The sequence below is a fragment of the Camelus bactrianus genome, chromosome 3 (assembly GCF_048773025.1).
Source record: "Camelus bactrianus isolate YW-2024 breed Bactrian camel chromosome 3, ASM4877302v1, whole genome shotgun sequence".
In the NCBI taxonomy this organism is placed as follows: domain Eukaryota; kingdom Metazoa; phylum Chordata; class Mammalia; order Artiodactyla; family Camelidae; genus Camelus; species Camelus bactrianus.
In genome coordinates, this window is record NC_133541.1 from 8,386,074 (window position 1) to 8,399,417 (window position 13,344).

At 45.2% G+C, this 13,344-nt stretch overlaps 1 protein-coding gene, 1 long non-coding RNA gene and 1 other non-coding gene across 6 annotated transcripts in view; 2 read left to right on the plus strand and 1 right to left on the minus strand.

The window, feature by feature from the left end:
* The window catches only part of SEMA5A (semaphorin 5A), a 444,304-nt gene extending 441,089 nt beyond the window's left edge, over positions 1–3,215 (minus strand). For 2 of the 4 annotated variants that reach the window (XM_074356161.1, XM_074356165.1), the window contains exon 1: positions 2,741–3,215. The gene's annotated coding sequence lies outside the window, so the exon portion shown is untranslated. The remainder of the gene's footprint in view (positions 1–2,740) is intronic. The other 2 variants (XM_074356152.1, XM_074356145.1) reach the window with 1 other exon arrangement.
* Positions 3,216–3,284: 69 nt separating this feature from the next.
* LOC123615352 (uncharacterized) lies at positions 3,285–7,630 on the plus strand. The gene is made up of 2 exons (XR_006722921.2): positions 3,285–3,638; positions 6,014–7,630. It is a non-coding gene; the product is annotated as an uncharacterized LOC123615352 (long non-coding RNA).
* On the plus strand, positions 5,845–5,914 carry LOC123615354 (small nucleolar RNA SNORD123). The gene has a single exon (XR_006722923.1). It is a non-coding gene; the product is annotated as a small nucleolar RNA SNORD123 (small nucleolar RNA).
* Positions 7,631–13,344: the final 5,714 nt, after the last annotated feature.

A 13,344-nucleotide genomic window follows, 5' to 3' on the forward strand; every position in this document is an offset into this window, starting at 1 on the left:
GTCCCGTTAAGCAGCTCTCTCTAGTATCAGGAGCATATGACAGAGTCCCAAGGAGCTGACATCTGTTATCTGGAGCATTTAGCGTGCAGTACAGAGAGAAGTTTGTTGTGTTTAACACCACATCTCTGATCAACAGTCTGAAGTGAAGCAAGGGGGAGGGCGTAGCTCAGTGGTAGAGCTGGTGCTCAGCCTACCCAAGGTCCTGGGTTAAATCCCCAGCACCTCCGTTAAAAGATAAATAAATAAATAACTGAATTACCTCCCCACCTCCTGCTACAAAAAAAACAAAAACAAACAAACAAAAAAAAAACCCAAAACTGTACTCTTCAAAGTACACACAGTTAAAAACAAATTAAAAGAAAGTGAAGCAAGATTTCTTGCTGCAAAGCGTGGATGGAAATTCAGAAGCTCTACGAACTCTCCAAAACTTAAGCAAAAGTTTACGTGAACGTGGGGATAGTCACCTTGCTCCCACAGCCGACTTCTGTACCTTTCTATACTATCCAGACGTGGAGAAGAAACAATTTTAAGAGGAAAAGGCACTGAAGAACACAGGTTTATTTTTACCAAGTTCTGAACATCTCAAAAACTTCTTTTGGACAAAAGCAAGCTTTACCACCCAGGAGACCAAAGTCTTTGCTCTCAGCAGGAACCTCGCAGCTGTTAGCCATTAAAACAACCAAATAAGTTAGTGCAATTTGTAAAAAGCATAAAATGATTAGCATCATCCATCTTCTCCTTGTTAAGAAAACTACATATCAGCTAAAAGCGTGTAAAAACATGTACAGTTCATCAACCCTGCGGTTCCACGAGTATGCAAATGATCAGCGTGACCAGGGCAACACGGTGGATGACCTGCTATTTTACGGCAACGTTTTTTCAGGAAAGAAATTCAAGGAAAAAGAAATCTGTTTCAAGTGACCCAAGTAGTTATATTTTGGACTGCTTTTTCATTTAAGACATACATGGAAAAAAATCTTTTGGGGTACAAAATCCTGTTTCCTTAAAGACAACATAGACAAGAAAAGTGATTTAAGTGATACACAACTTAAGGTATTATCTGCTTGAATAAAATGGTGAACTGGCCACTCTAGTGCACGATAAACTTTACCTTCTCTTCAATAATGAAACTGGCATGAATTAACAATTAATTTAGCAATCCTAATTAGGTATTAAAAATCTTCCCTAGTAAAGTCTGTTTTTGTCTTTCTGCATCTCCTTAGGAAAGACTAACTCTATAATAATAACATGTCTGTTGTTTCCAAACTTGGCCATCATGACAGAGACCTTCTGGATAAGCTGACTGTGACATTCAATTGTTTTCCTTAAAAACAAAATTCAACATAAACCTCAATTTAAAAAAAAATTTTAACAATCATATGTACCTCCTGTCATTTTAAGCAATATGCTCTTGATGAGAACTTTATGTCAGTATTAAACATAATTCACATTATCTTCACTCAATTTTTATTTCTTTTTGAATAAACACAAGGGTCACAGTAGGGAAGACAAACTCACAAACAGGAAAAGTTTACAGGGATACGTTTGTCTCTGGAAGGAGTCTATTTAAAGGACTTGAGTTTGGCAACCATCTTTCCGGTCCCTTCTTGTAACAAGGCTGACAACTCTCTCTGGTCAAGAGATCAGCTCCCCGGCACCCTCTACCTCTATGAAATTATTGCAAGATCTGCCTGGTCCTGGTGTTTGCTGCCTAGGACCCCCACCCACTCACCGGCACAGAGCAACTGCTCCTAGCATCCTCTCGCTCCCTTCCAGCGCTCGCTCTCAGCGCCCCCTGCCGGGGATCCCCGGGACGCCGCAAGCGCAAGAAAGTTAAATCCCAACTCCAAACAGCCGCAACCAGGTACAAAAGCAAGGAAAGGGCGAGGAGGTGAACGCGCTTCCCGCCAAAGCCCGGGGAATCAGGATCTGACTGCGCCGGCCAGGCAGTGGGCGCTGCGGGGAGCGATCCCGGGGAGACCCCTACTCGGCAGCGTCTTCCCCGCACATCTTGGGCGGATCAGTACCCGCCAGGGCCCAGATCTACCTCCGGCTCCGAAACCTTGAGCCAGAGGATGCGAAATCCTGGAGCGGCGGAGAGATGCCCGCAGAAGGCAATTGGCCTGGCTGCAGCCCACCGGGCAATTGGTTCCCCAGGCCTACACATCCCCAGCCGCGGCGTTAAGAGTGGCCGCCAGCCTCAGTCTCCCTCATTAATCAAAGGGCTTGGCGGAGTTGAGCCTAAGTCCCACTACCTCCACGTCTCTCGCGGGCACCGCAAAGCCCCTGTAACTGGACCAGGAGAACCCTGACCCAGGCAGCGGCAAAAGGGCTGCTAAGTCCCGGCCACCGGGACCCCTGCCATTCGCTCCCGACAATGGGAGCGGAGACACGCGCCGGGTGCGTGCACAGACCTCCACTGCTCATCTTCCGGAGATGTCGGGCAGCGGTCCCCTCTCTCCCACCACCGGGTCGCCCACCGGGTTGCTTCTGCTCCTTATCTCTGCACGCTCGCCGTCGTTAAAGGCAGACACAAACTTCCTGCCCACTTACAAGCCCCCGCGCTGATGGTAGTCCTAATCCTGTACGTGCAACCCCCTGCCCAGTGCCTGCAAAAAGATCCTGCCCGAGATCCACAGACCCACCCGCCGACCACTGCCACCCCCAGGTCCTGGCCCCAACGCGGTTCGGTCGGGGCTGCGGCCACCGCCGCGCAGGATCAGGACAGGGGGTCGCTCACCAGGTGTGCGGAGCTCTCCCCGTGCCAGTCATCCAGCGCCTGGGGCCCGGAGCAGCTCTGAGGCTCTTCTTCAGCGCCCGGAGAGGGAAGTCGAGGCAGCGGCTGCCGACCCCCGCCACTTCCCCAGAGTCACCCCCAACTCGCTGTGCTCCGTGCTGGCGGCGCCGGCTCGCGCGCCAGACGCACTGTCCCCGGGCGCACGGCCGGACGGGTGGTGAGCAGGTTCGCGCCCAGCGGGGGCGAAGGGTGAGGAGGCAAAGTTGGGTGCTGAAGCCGCGGGGATGGGCCACAAGGGCGGGGCCGCCGCTGTGGAGAAGAGGTGGAGGGTAAGGGCCACTGCCGGGCAGGGGTGCAGGTGGCCGGGGGCTGCGAAGCCCACGCGCGGCAGGAGCACAGCGCGCGGGAGCAGGCGAAGCGAGAGCAGCCGCCGCCGGCGCCGCCTTCCCGGCGAGTAGAGCGGCGCGGGGAGCACAGGCGGGGAGCGCGAAGCCGCCTCGCCCCGCCCCCGCCCCGCCCCGGCCCCGCCCCCGCCGCCGCACCGCCTCCTCCCCTTCCCCGCCCGGGTGAAACCCGAGCGCCCCACCCCGCGCCTGACCTCCCTGGGCCCCTCCCCCGACACCGCCCCTTCCCCGGACCAGACCCCCTCCGCTCCCGGGGGGTCCCCTGGACTCCAGGAGCCCCACTCCTTCCTCTTCAGTGCGAGTGAGCACGAGCCTGGACTTTCAGGGACTCCCTTCCCCTAGCCTCGCAGAGACCTTCAGTGGCTCCCCGCCCCCCCGTCCCGCCGCACAGACGTGGCTGCTGGGGGGGGGGGGCAGGGGGTGCGGTATAAAGGGCGGGAGGCAGCGCGGGCGAGACCCGAGACGTGGCGCGTCCACTCTGATGGCCTCGACTCCAGGTACGTGCGTGTCCTCCGGCGGAATCCGGTCGTGTGGTGGGGGTGGGCAGGGACCGCCGGGTCCTCCCGACTCCAAGTTTGTGATTTTGTTCTTTTTGAGTGACATCCTCTTACGTGCTCTGAGCTGGAAACTTCTCAAAGACCGAGGAAGCTGCTGCGGGTTCTTAGAGGAGCAATTTGGGGGTGCACCTCCAGGCTAGGTCGGGTCAATTTCAGCAGAGTTAAATTAGAGAAATTTAACGGGGAGGCAGGTCAGGGGGTCCTCAAGTAGCCACGCTGAGCGTTGAGAGAGGAGCCCCCAGACGGACAAAGTCAGCTTCTCCGATTACAGGGCAAATGTTACTTGTTGCACTTTTGTTGTGTCTTTCAACTTTATCGAGCAAGTACTCAGGGGAAATGATTTGTAATTGGAAAGGAAAGTACTTTTCAAGACTCCTAGAATTTGATACTTTGTTGAAAAACTTCCATATGGAACCTTGAAGGGCCGCGCCTGACCTTTTCCTTCTGGATGGGGATGGGGGACAGTCTCTCTGGGCCCTTTTTCTCCATCTTGGCCTCAGAGGATGGCTTTCAAGTTTCCCTTGCATTAGGAAACTCATTAACGCCCCTACCACTGCCATCTTACTGCAGTGACATACGGAACCCTTATGGCCCACTGTCACATAATCGCTCCAGAGCCAGCGCTGGGTTCTTGGGATTGGTGGTGCTGGGAATGGCCCAGTGTGCCCATAACTGTGCCATCAGCTCATCTCTGAAGCAGAGACTCCATCACTGGCTGCGAGGTGTCATGGCTCCTGCAGTAGCCAGGCACATCCAAGAAAAGGACAATACAAATTGAAATGGATGTGTCTTTATTTTCTGGAAGTATTTTTTTAATGAAAGAATTAAAGGAAAGCAGTTCTGCAGGTTTCCATGGAAGCTCAGCCCAGCCTCAGGTCTCCAGTTTCTCTGTAGCACCGGTGATGGAGCTGCTGTGGGTACTCAAGGCCTCACTCGGATTTCCTTTAAGACGTCCACAGGAAATGTCTGTGGCTGGGCGGGCCCCTGAGCGGCATTCTTCCCTGGGTTGTGCTGGGGGCACTCCGCCTGGTGCCTGGCAGCCGCCTGGCTCCTGGGGCCTTAATGAAAAGCTTAACACTTCTCCTCTGTGCTTGGCACGTGGAGCACTAGCTCCATTCCTGACGTTCCAGGTCTACCGCCTACGTGGCAGAGAGGCCCAGGAGCCAGCGCTCCTCCTGGGAGGAGGAAGCTCTAGTTGGTCTCAGCCAAGGTCTAGTGGGGCTGCTCCTGGGGAGGGGGAGAGTGGGGGAGGACATTGCCTTACACTTGACCTTGCAGTTCTTGGATGAGTGGGTAGACCTGTGGAGCCTCCAGCCACCAGGGCAAAGGGAGATGAAAATTAGGACCCAAGTGTGTCTGGCTCCTTGAGCTTACCCCTTGACACTCCAGTTAAAGGCATGTACACTTGCAGAAAAATCCTCGGCGTGTAGAGAGCTAAGCAGTGGGAAGAAAATAGCTTTCTACGCCGTAACCCAGGAGGGCTGATAACATGACATTTAACTCAGTAAGTTATGTAACTTTACGTGCATGTTGCAGGGTTGGGGGGGGAGTCAATTTTACAGGCAGTTTAGAGGCTCCACTGAAGCATTTTTAAAATATGTATTTTTAGTGATAATGATTTACTAATTAATAATAAGAAAGAGTAGGAGAAACCAAATAATCATTTAGGGTACATCCTTAGTTTGAAGTGAAACTCAAACTGTCATGATTTTGCCTTGTGACCTGGAGAAAGTTCCTGAACTTTTCTGAGCTGTAGTCTCTTCCCCAGGAGCTTAAATAAACCTGCTGGCACATGTGTCCTTTGTCAGCATTAAAGGAAAAAGAAGGTGGCGTTAAGTGAACTGCTCACCCAGGGCCCAGCACGAAAGTAGGCTCTCGACAACTCAGCTTATTAACATAGAATCCACAGGTGTTTTCTTTTTCCAAATGAAATTTCTGGGGTTTTTTCCTTTGAAAAGTCTTTGCTCCCTGAAGAACTCCTGACATTGTCACTTCTCATCACATTCAAAACTAGAGGTGATCATTTCAAAACCAAACTGTCTGGTTCTCTTCTTTTAAAAATAATATCATAACTGTGTTAAACCTATGCTGTATTAGGTTAGCCATGCAGACCACATAAAAGACTGAGAAAACTGACCAAACATTTGGTGAAAATGATGAATCCTGGGGCGCTGATTCATGTGATTTGAAAAACGCCATCCATTTCCTGATTCACCTCAACTTCTGTGCTGAAATGCGAAGGATCTCTTATGTCTCCAAAATAAGTAACTGATTTTGTCTTGTCTTTACTTCCCTCCCTTGTGCTTGAATTTTAGCCATGTGGTTAAACTGCCCCCTCAGAGGAGAGTAGCAGGGAGGGCGCTGCTGGATGCTGGATGCTCCCAGAAGAGATCCCGATGCTGCTGTGGCTCGCAAGTGACCTTAAAAGGAACTCTTGCCATGTGTGAGCCTTAGGATGCAACGAGCTTGTATTAATATCCTGAAAAACCTCAGCCCGGAAAGCGTGGTTCTGGATGTTTACATCTTAACTGGATTTTCCTACCAGAGAGCCAGGGCACATTACAGTCTTCATCCTCAAGTATTCTCTTTTCAGTCCTGTTTTTCTTCTTTTATATCCATGGCATCCAAGAATTGACAAAAAAGTGCTAGATCATCTGATCGACCCCATCAGTTGTTTTCTTAACATGGCCAGACATAGGTAAAAAGATATGTCATTTTATGCCCCACTCAAATTGCCTAGTCCTATTTCTTGTTCATGTATTTTAAGTCTTTGGAAGACCCATGGTTATGGTTACAGGTGACACTGTGCTGCTCCCCAAGGTTTGGACAGATGAAGAATCACCAAGAGGGCTGAGTTCAGGGACTCATCAGCTCTTCCCTGCATCCCTTGAGCTCCACCAGAAACTCTTTAGGGTTTTTTTTTTACCCAGGAAATGCTCACCCCACTTTTAGTGCAGCAGCCCACTGTCCTGGCAGAGGTAAGCAGACCAGGTTTGTTCCAAAAGAGCAGCCCAGAAACTAGGACAGAATAGAAAGAAAATAGTACGGCACATCTGAGAATGAGCATTAATAAGCATGGGTCAAACCGCAGGTTCTTGGAACTTAAATGGAAGGACCAGGTCAACCACAAGGACACCAGCAGCCTGCCAGTCGGTGCATGGGACAATCCATCTTGTCCCCTTCTCCAAAGTCTGAGTTTCCACCTGAGTCCATCCAGGGCCCACTTCTGGCTTCCCGGGTCTGGTCAGGGGAACACGCTCTGCCACTCCTGGTTGTTCCGTGCAGGATGGCACAGAGTGACTTGGCCCTGGCCCCATCCGGGTGAGATCTGCTCACCTATGAGCTCTCCTGAACTCACTCCACAAGTGAAAGCCCCCTTCCCAGACCTCACAGCCACGTTGAAGGGAGCAGCCTACTTAAAATCCACCCACTAGGAACCACAGCGCAAACTCAAGGATACAACAGCCAGAGCATATATTCAACAAGAAATGCTGACTTATTTTTGACTTAGAAAAGTTGCATAATTAACCTCACTTTTAGGAAGGGCCTATTAATAAAAGACATTGTTATTTTACTTCAGCTATGTATCCAGAAGGTCAAAGTAGTCTAGAAATCTGAGTGTATTTTTTCCTTGTGTTTATGGTTAAATTTCTAGATATATTTTTCTAGCAACCCAGTTTCCTTAAAATAAAATAATATGCTCAAAATACCTCAAGTCATCTCTTTTTAAGTGTGGTATGGGGAGAAGAAAAAAATGCCAAGTGTAGAAGATTTTTGGAATTTCTAGAGGAAATGCAAATGACTTGCAGCATGGAGATAAAGCATTTGTATGGTTTCCTGAGAGTAATTTTCTGACTTTGAGCGCTGTGTATACCTTGAGTATCTATAAGCAAAGAATAGATGTACTTTAAAAAAAATATGTTTAATACTTATTATTGTCCTCTCTGTTCTTCTGTCTTTGGAAATAGAGCTTTGGGGGAGAATAAATATGTTTAGAAATATATTTTCAAAAGTAATGCTGATCCTACGTGGATTTAGAAACACAGATTCGTCTGTCTTAGTGTATTCCATCATTTACCAGGGAGATTAACACATAATGACCTTGAGTTCAATGAAAAGAATATCTTCTAAGTGAAATTAAACCAATAGGCAAAGTGTCTCCTGAAGCAAATCAGCTGGAAGATGAGCTGTCAAGGCTGCTGTCACCCGTCTGCCAAATCTCATTTCAGACCCTCCTTTCCAGTCCCATAGTTGTCCCCTTAATTCAGAATGTCAACTTCTCTCACCCAAAATACCAACGCCTCCTCTTACTGGTCCCCCTGTCACCCCCGGGTCTGTATCACTACATCCCAGTCATCATCTGCAAACAGCAACCCCCCACCCCCATCCTTAATAACACAGACCTCCTGATTGTATTTAAATTGCAATCTGCCTGGCTTTGAAAGAGAATTTTTTTCTTGCACCCAGGTTTGACCATGGAACTTAGCCATGACGAATAAGATGTAAGTCCACAGGATTCCAGGAGAGGTTTCATAAAAGGGGGCAACAACTAACTGGGCATGGTCTTTCCAGCCCTTCCCTCCCACTTCCAGATTCCTGCCTGAAACCTGATGGTGATAGTTGAAATTCCAGCCACCATCTTGGACTTGGAAAGTAACTTTGGGATATAAGCCATGAGCTAAGGATAGTAGAGCTGAAGAAAAAAGAAAAAAAAAGAAAAACCTCAACCTTATGGAGCCTCCTTATCAGCCCAGGAGTGCTACCTCCAGATTTCATAACATGAAAAAGTAAGAACCTTCCCTTTTGTTTTATCCATCACGGTTTCTGTTCTGGTTTTAGCAGACGAATGTGATTCCTAACTGACAAGGCTGTAAGATGCTTCCAGATCCAGCATCGCTGCAGGTTCCTGTGTCAGCATTACCAGCCGTGTGTCTCCTTCTCTCCCTCCCTGCCTCCCACTCTGCTTTCCTGCCTTCAACACAGTTTTTTGCCCCACGTGTGCTGGGCACTCACTACACCGTTAACAGTAGAACGGAGAGCAGCATAGCCAACGCCTGCCTTTTCGGGAATGACAGCCTGTCGGGGAAGGTAAGGGTCAATGACTGATCTCACAAGCATGTCAGCGAAAGCTCTGCTAGAAGCTATGAAAGACAAGTTTAGGGGTGTCTGGCTTAGTCTGGGGAGTCAGAACAGGCAGCATTGGAAAGGGCATTTGAGCCAACATTGGAAGGTGAGTTGTGACCAACGAGAAAATAGGGGAAGAGAGTAAGATTCCAGGGGAGACCAGAAATGTTTAACTTTAGAAGTTAACTTATACACACTCGTTAAAATATCAAGGATAGTTAATAGTAATTGCAAAAGAATAGCCATGGGTACAATCTTCTAAAACAGCAGAGAGGAAAAAAAGATGAAATAAAGACAACGTGCTCAGTCCACTAGAAGGCTGGAAGGGGAAAGAAGACAAATGGAAAGAAGCTGCAGACAGAGAAGAACTAGAAATTAAGTAAATATATAAAACCCAGTTATATCAGACAGCACAATAACACAAAGGGAAAAAACATACCAGGCAGATATAAGTCAGAAGAAAGCTAGTCTACAAATATGTCAGAAACACAGATTTTTAGACTAAACTTTTTCAGTAAAAATATTCACTATCTGAAAAATAGTGAATTCAGTCCATTAGGAAATGCAAATATGTATATAACTAACAAAGAAGTTTCAAAATGTAACAAATAAAAATCTACAGAATTGTGAGGAAAACTGGCAAATTCAGCCATTGATCTCACACATTTCTCTCACTAATTGATAGATTCACAGGGAAAAAATAGTATGAATTTAGATATCCTGAGAAAAACGATTAACAAGGTTATTCTAATGGATGTATCAAATTCTCATGCAATATCTACAAATCTTAAGCAAGTCTGGGGCCATAAAGCAAGCCTCAATGAACTCTGAATAGTTAGTACCATTAAATTAGGTTATAAATTAATAATTTTAAAAATAATTTAGAAAACTTCACATTTGTTGATTGTTAGCCACATTTCTAATAACACATGTGACAAAGGAGACACAATGGAAGTCAGAAAAATTCATATGTAATATAAAAATAGAATATATAAAACTTATGTGATGTAGCTAAAGTCATATATGCAGAGAAATTTAGCCTTAAATACTTATATTAGGAAAGAAGCAGTGACATATTCTTCCAGCTTTACTGAGATAAAAGTTTAAGTTTATATAAGTTTAAGGTGTACAGTGTAATCATTTGACTTACATACATCATAAAAAGATTGTCGCAAGTTTAGTGAACATTCATCTCACATAGTTACAAAATAAAAGAAATAGAAAAAAAATTTTTTGTGATGAGAACTCTTAAGAAGGACTGAAATTAACAATCTACATGTCCATCTCAAAAACCCAGAAATAGAACAGAGCAAGGGAAATAACGTAGTTAATATTGCATATTAATGAAGTAGGCCATAAAGATGCAATAGGGAGAATGGACAAACCAAAGCTGTTATTAAAAATCATAAAATATTAATAAAATAGAAATAGACACATCTCTGACCAGATACATAACTCACTAGAAAAATTTAGCTTCGGAAAACTAAAGGAGAAATGAAAACTCTAAAAACACGTGACTAGTAAAACTGAGTCAGTAAACACTTCAACAAGAGCAAACAGGTCTGCATGGTTTTCTAGGAAGATTCTCAAATATTCAAGACACAATTTCTATCTTATGAAAGTTATTCCAGTGAATAGAAAAGTCATAGGCCAAAACTCCCCAAAATTCAAGGATGTTTTATCATTAGAAAATATACCAATATAAATTAGCTCATCAGCAGAATAAATAAGAAAAACTGTATGATCATTTTAATAACTATATAATGCGCTTTGATAAAATTCAACATGTATTTATCATTTAAAAAACCTCTTAGCTATTAGACAAGTAATAGAAGACCATTTACCTAATCCAGTAGACTATCTACAAAAAAAAATCAACAAAAACTTGACATTTAATTGTGAAAAGTTGGAGATACTTACTTCACTTGAAAGAGAAGATAAAGACAAGTACACACATATCAACACTTGCATTCAACACAGAAACAATGGTTGAAAAGAAAGGAACAAACTTTAAACTGCAGACCAAATAAGTGTCTCCAGTAAAACCGCTTAAGAACATCTACAAATAACTAATTAGAACAAAGAGAAAAGCACTGCAAGTTTGCTAGGTAGAATCTCAACACACAAATCAATTGTGTTCCCATAAACCAGCAGCAAATATGAGAAAATATAATTCAGAAAAGATAACATTAACCAAAAAAAAAAAGTGATTTGTTCCCTAAGAATAACATTGGCAAAAGATTTGTTGAACTTTAGTGGAAAACTTAGGAAACCGAATTTAAAGGTTCTAAAGAAGACTTAAATGAGTCCTACCTCACAGCTTTGTGTGGGATGATGCAGTATGCAATATCTTATGTGACATATTCATTTAGAAATGTTCATGCTCCCCAAATTCATCCTTAAATACAATGTGGATCAAATCAGGATCTCAACTGTCTGTATGGACCTTAAGTAGATCCTAAGATATATGAGCAAGGCAAGAGCCCACATTTAAGGGTAGTTAAGGAATTTCTGTAAAAATGAACATGGTAGGTTGGAGTCATAAGACATCAATACTGTTCATAAAGCTGGAGCAGTTTTGACACTGAGATACTGGCACAGGGTAGACAAAGAGAACAGTAGAACAGAGCGCCCGTACATGGATTCCCCACGTACGCCATTTTTGCCATGTGACAAAGGGACTCATTGGGGGAGACATGGGACTCAAATGGGTCTAAGACAATTGACTATCCTGATCTAAAAACACTGAATTAGATACTTCCTTCAAGCCATTCATAGAAATAACTTCAAAGCAGATTAAAGCCAAAGTGAAAAACAAAACATTAAACCATTTAAGAAAACATATAAGCATCTACCTATATGACCTCTGGGTAAGAGAACAGTTGTATCAAAATGAGATACAAAGACCAGCCCAAAAAGAAAAAGAAAAAAAATCAATACAGCAAACAACATTAAAATTTAGAACTTTCATATGACAAAATACAACTTAAAGCGAACCATAGCCTGGGAGAATGTTCAGTGCATACAAATGACAAAAGATAGTAGGCAGAATATGTTTTCCAACTCCTACCAATCCACTGGAGAGGGAGGAAGCAGTAGAAAAATGTGCAAATGAAACAGGAAGCTCAATGGCAAATAAACATAAGGCTAGAATACAACCTTCCTAATAATCATGGAAATTTAAAGCAAGATGGCACCATGTCAAACCAATCAGACTGGCAATAATGGAAAAGTCTGGCAGTACCAACTGTTATCAGATATTGGCAAGGGGAACTTTAGAGGTGTAAATTGGCACAATCACTTGGGAAGGCATTTTGGCCACTCTTACAAAGTTGAGAATTTACATCACACACAGCCCAGTTGGCAAAGCTGCAGAGGACCTGTAGCATACTGCCAATAAAGTTTTAAAACCAAAAATCCTATCTGTATAATGTATGGACATTTACACAGTAGGCAAATAGCACAGAAATGATAAGCCCTAAATTCCCGTCTGGGGAGGGTGGGGAGCAGGGAGATTGTGGAAAGATAAACAAAGGACACCAACTTTATCTGTGATTCTGTTTTCCGTTAAAAATAATAAAATACGAAGCAAATATTGAGAAACGTTAAGATTGGGCAAAGCTGGTTTGGTGGGTGTTTGTTAGATTATTATCCTTTTCTGTCTGCTGACAAGAGTTCATAATTCAATAAAGAAGGTTAATGGGAAGTAAGGAAGTACAGGCAGTAGGCAAAGAAAGCTCATTAGAGCGGTTTTGTCCTGAAGAGGAACAAAAAGACTGGCAGCAGCTGGAGAGATGTGTGCACAGAGGACTATTTTTCAAAGTGGGTCACTCGAATCATGTGTACATTGATTAAAATTCTTTCATAGACAGAGAGAAACTGACTATGTAGTAGAGGAAGCAGGACAGCCCCAGGGACAAAGCCCTTGGAAAGAAAAGGGACAATAGAGTTTGTTTGGGGAGAGCTGGAATTTGTCTTAGCCTTGTCAGAGGAGAGAGGACAGGGAGGGACCAGGCCCAGGCAGGGGTGGCGGTTTCACTGCTACAGCTGAGGGCCTTTGGTTTTCCTAATGAAGTACGATGTCAGGTCCGGTGGGGAGTAAGTAGAGGGCAGGAGGTTCAGAGAAGAGGAGCTATGAAGTAGACGTCTTGGAAATCAGGAACGCAGACTGGACTCTCCACGCTGCACTGAGCGGCCAGCTGAAGTTTGTGGTCGTCATCCTGAAATGAACCCCATCCACATGCCAGTGGGATTTTCTCCAGCAAAGTTCAGCAGCTCAGTCACGTGTGTGGAGGAGGCCGATGGGTTGAGTCCAACCAGGAGATGGTTTCTCCAAGCAACGGAGAAAGAGCAAAGCAGGAAAACTGAAAATGCTCACAAGGAGATGACTTTATGGATGGCTGTGCAAGGAGGACGTGGGGACAGGAATGACACTGGTGTCAGTGGACTAGAGGACAAGATGAGGTCAAGGAATCACTACAAGGGATCCCATTGAGAGGGAAGCAGAAGGGGTTATTATGGG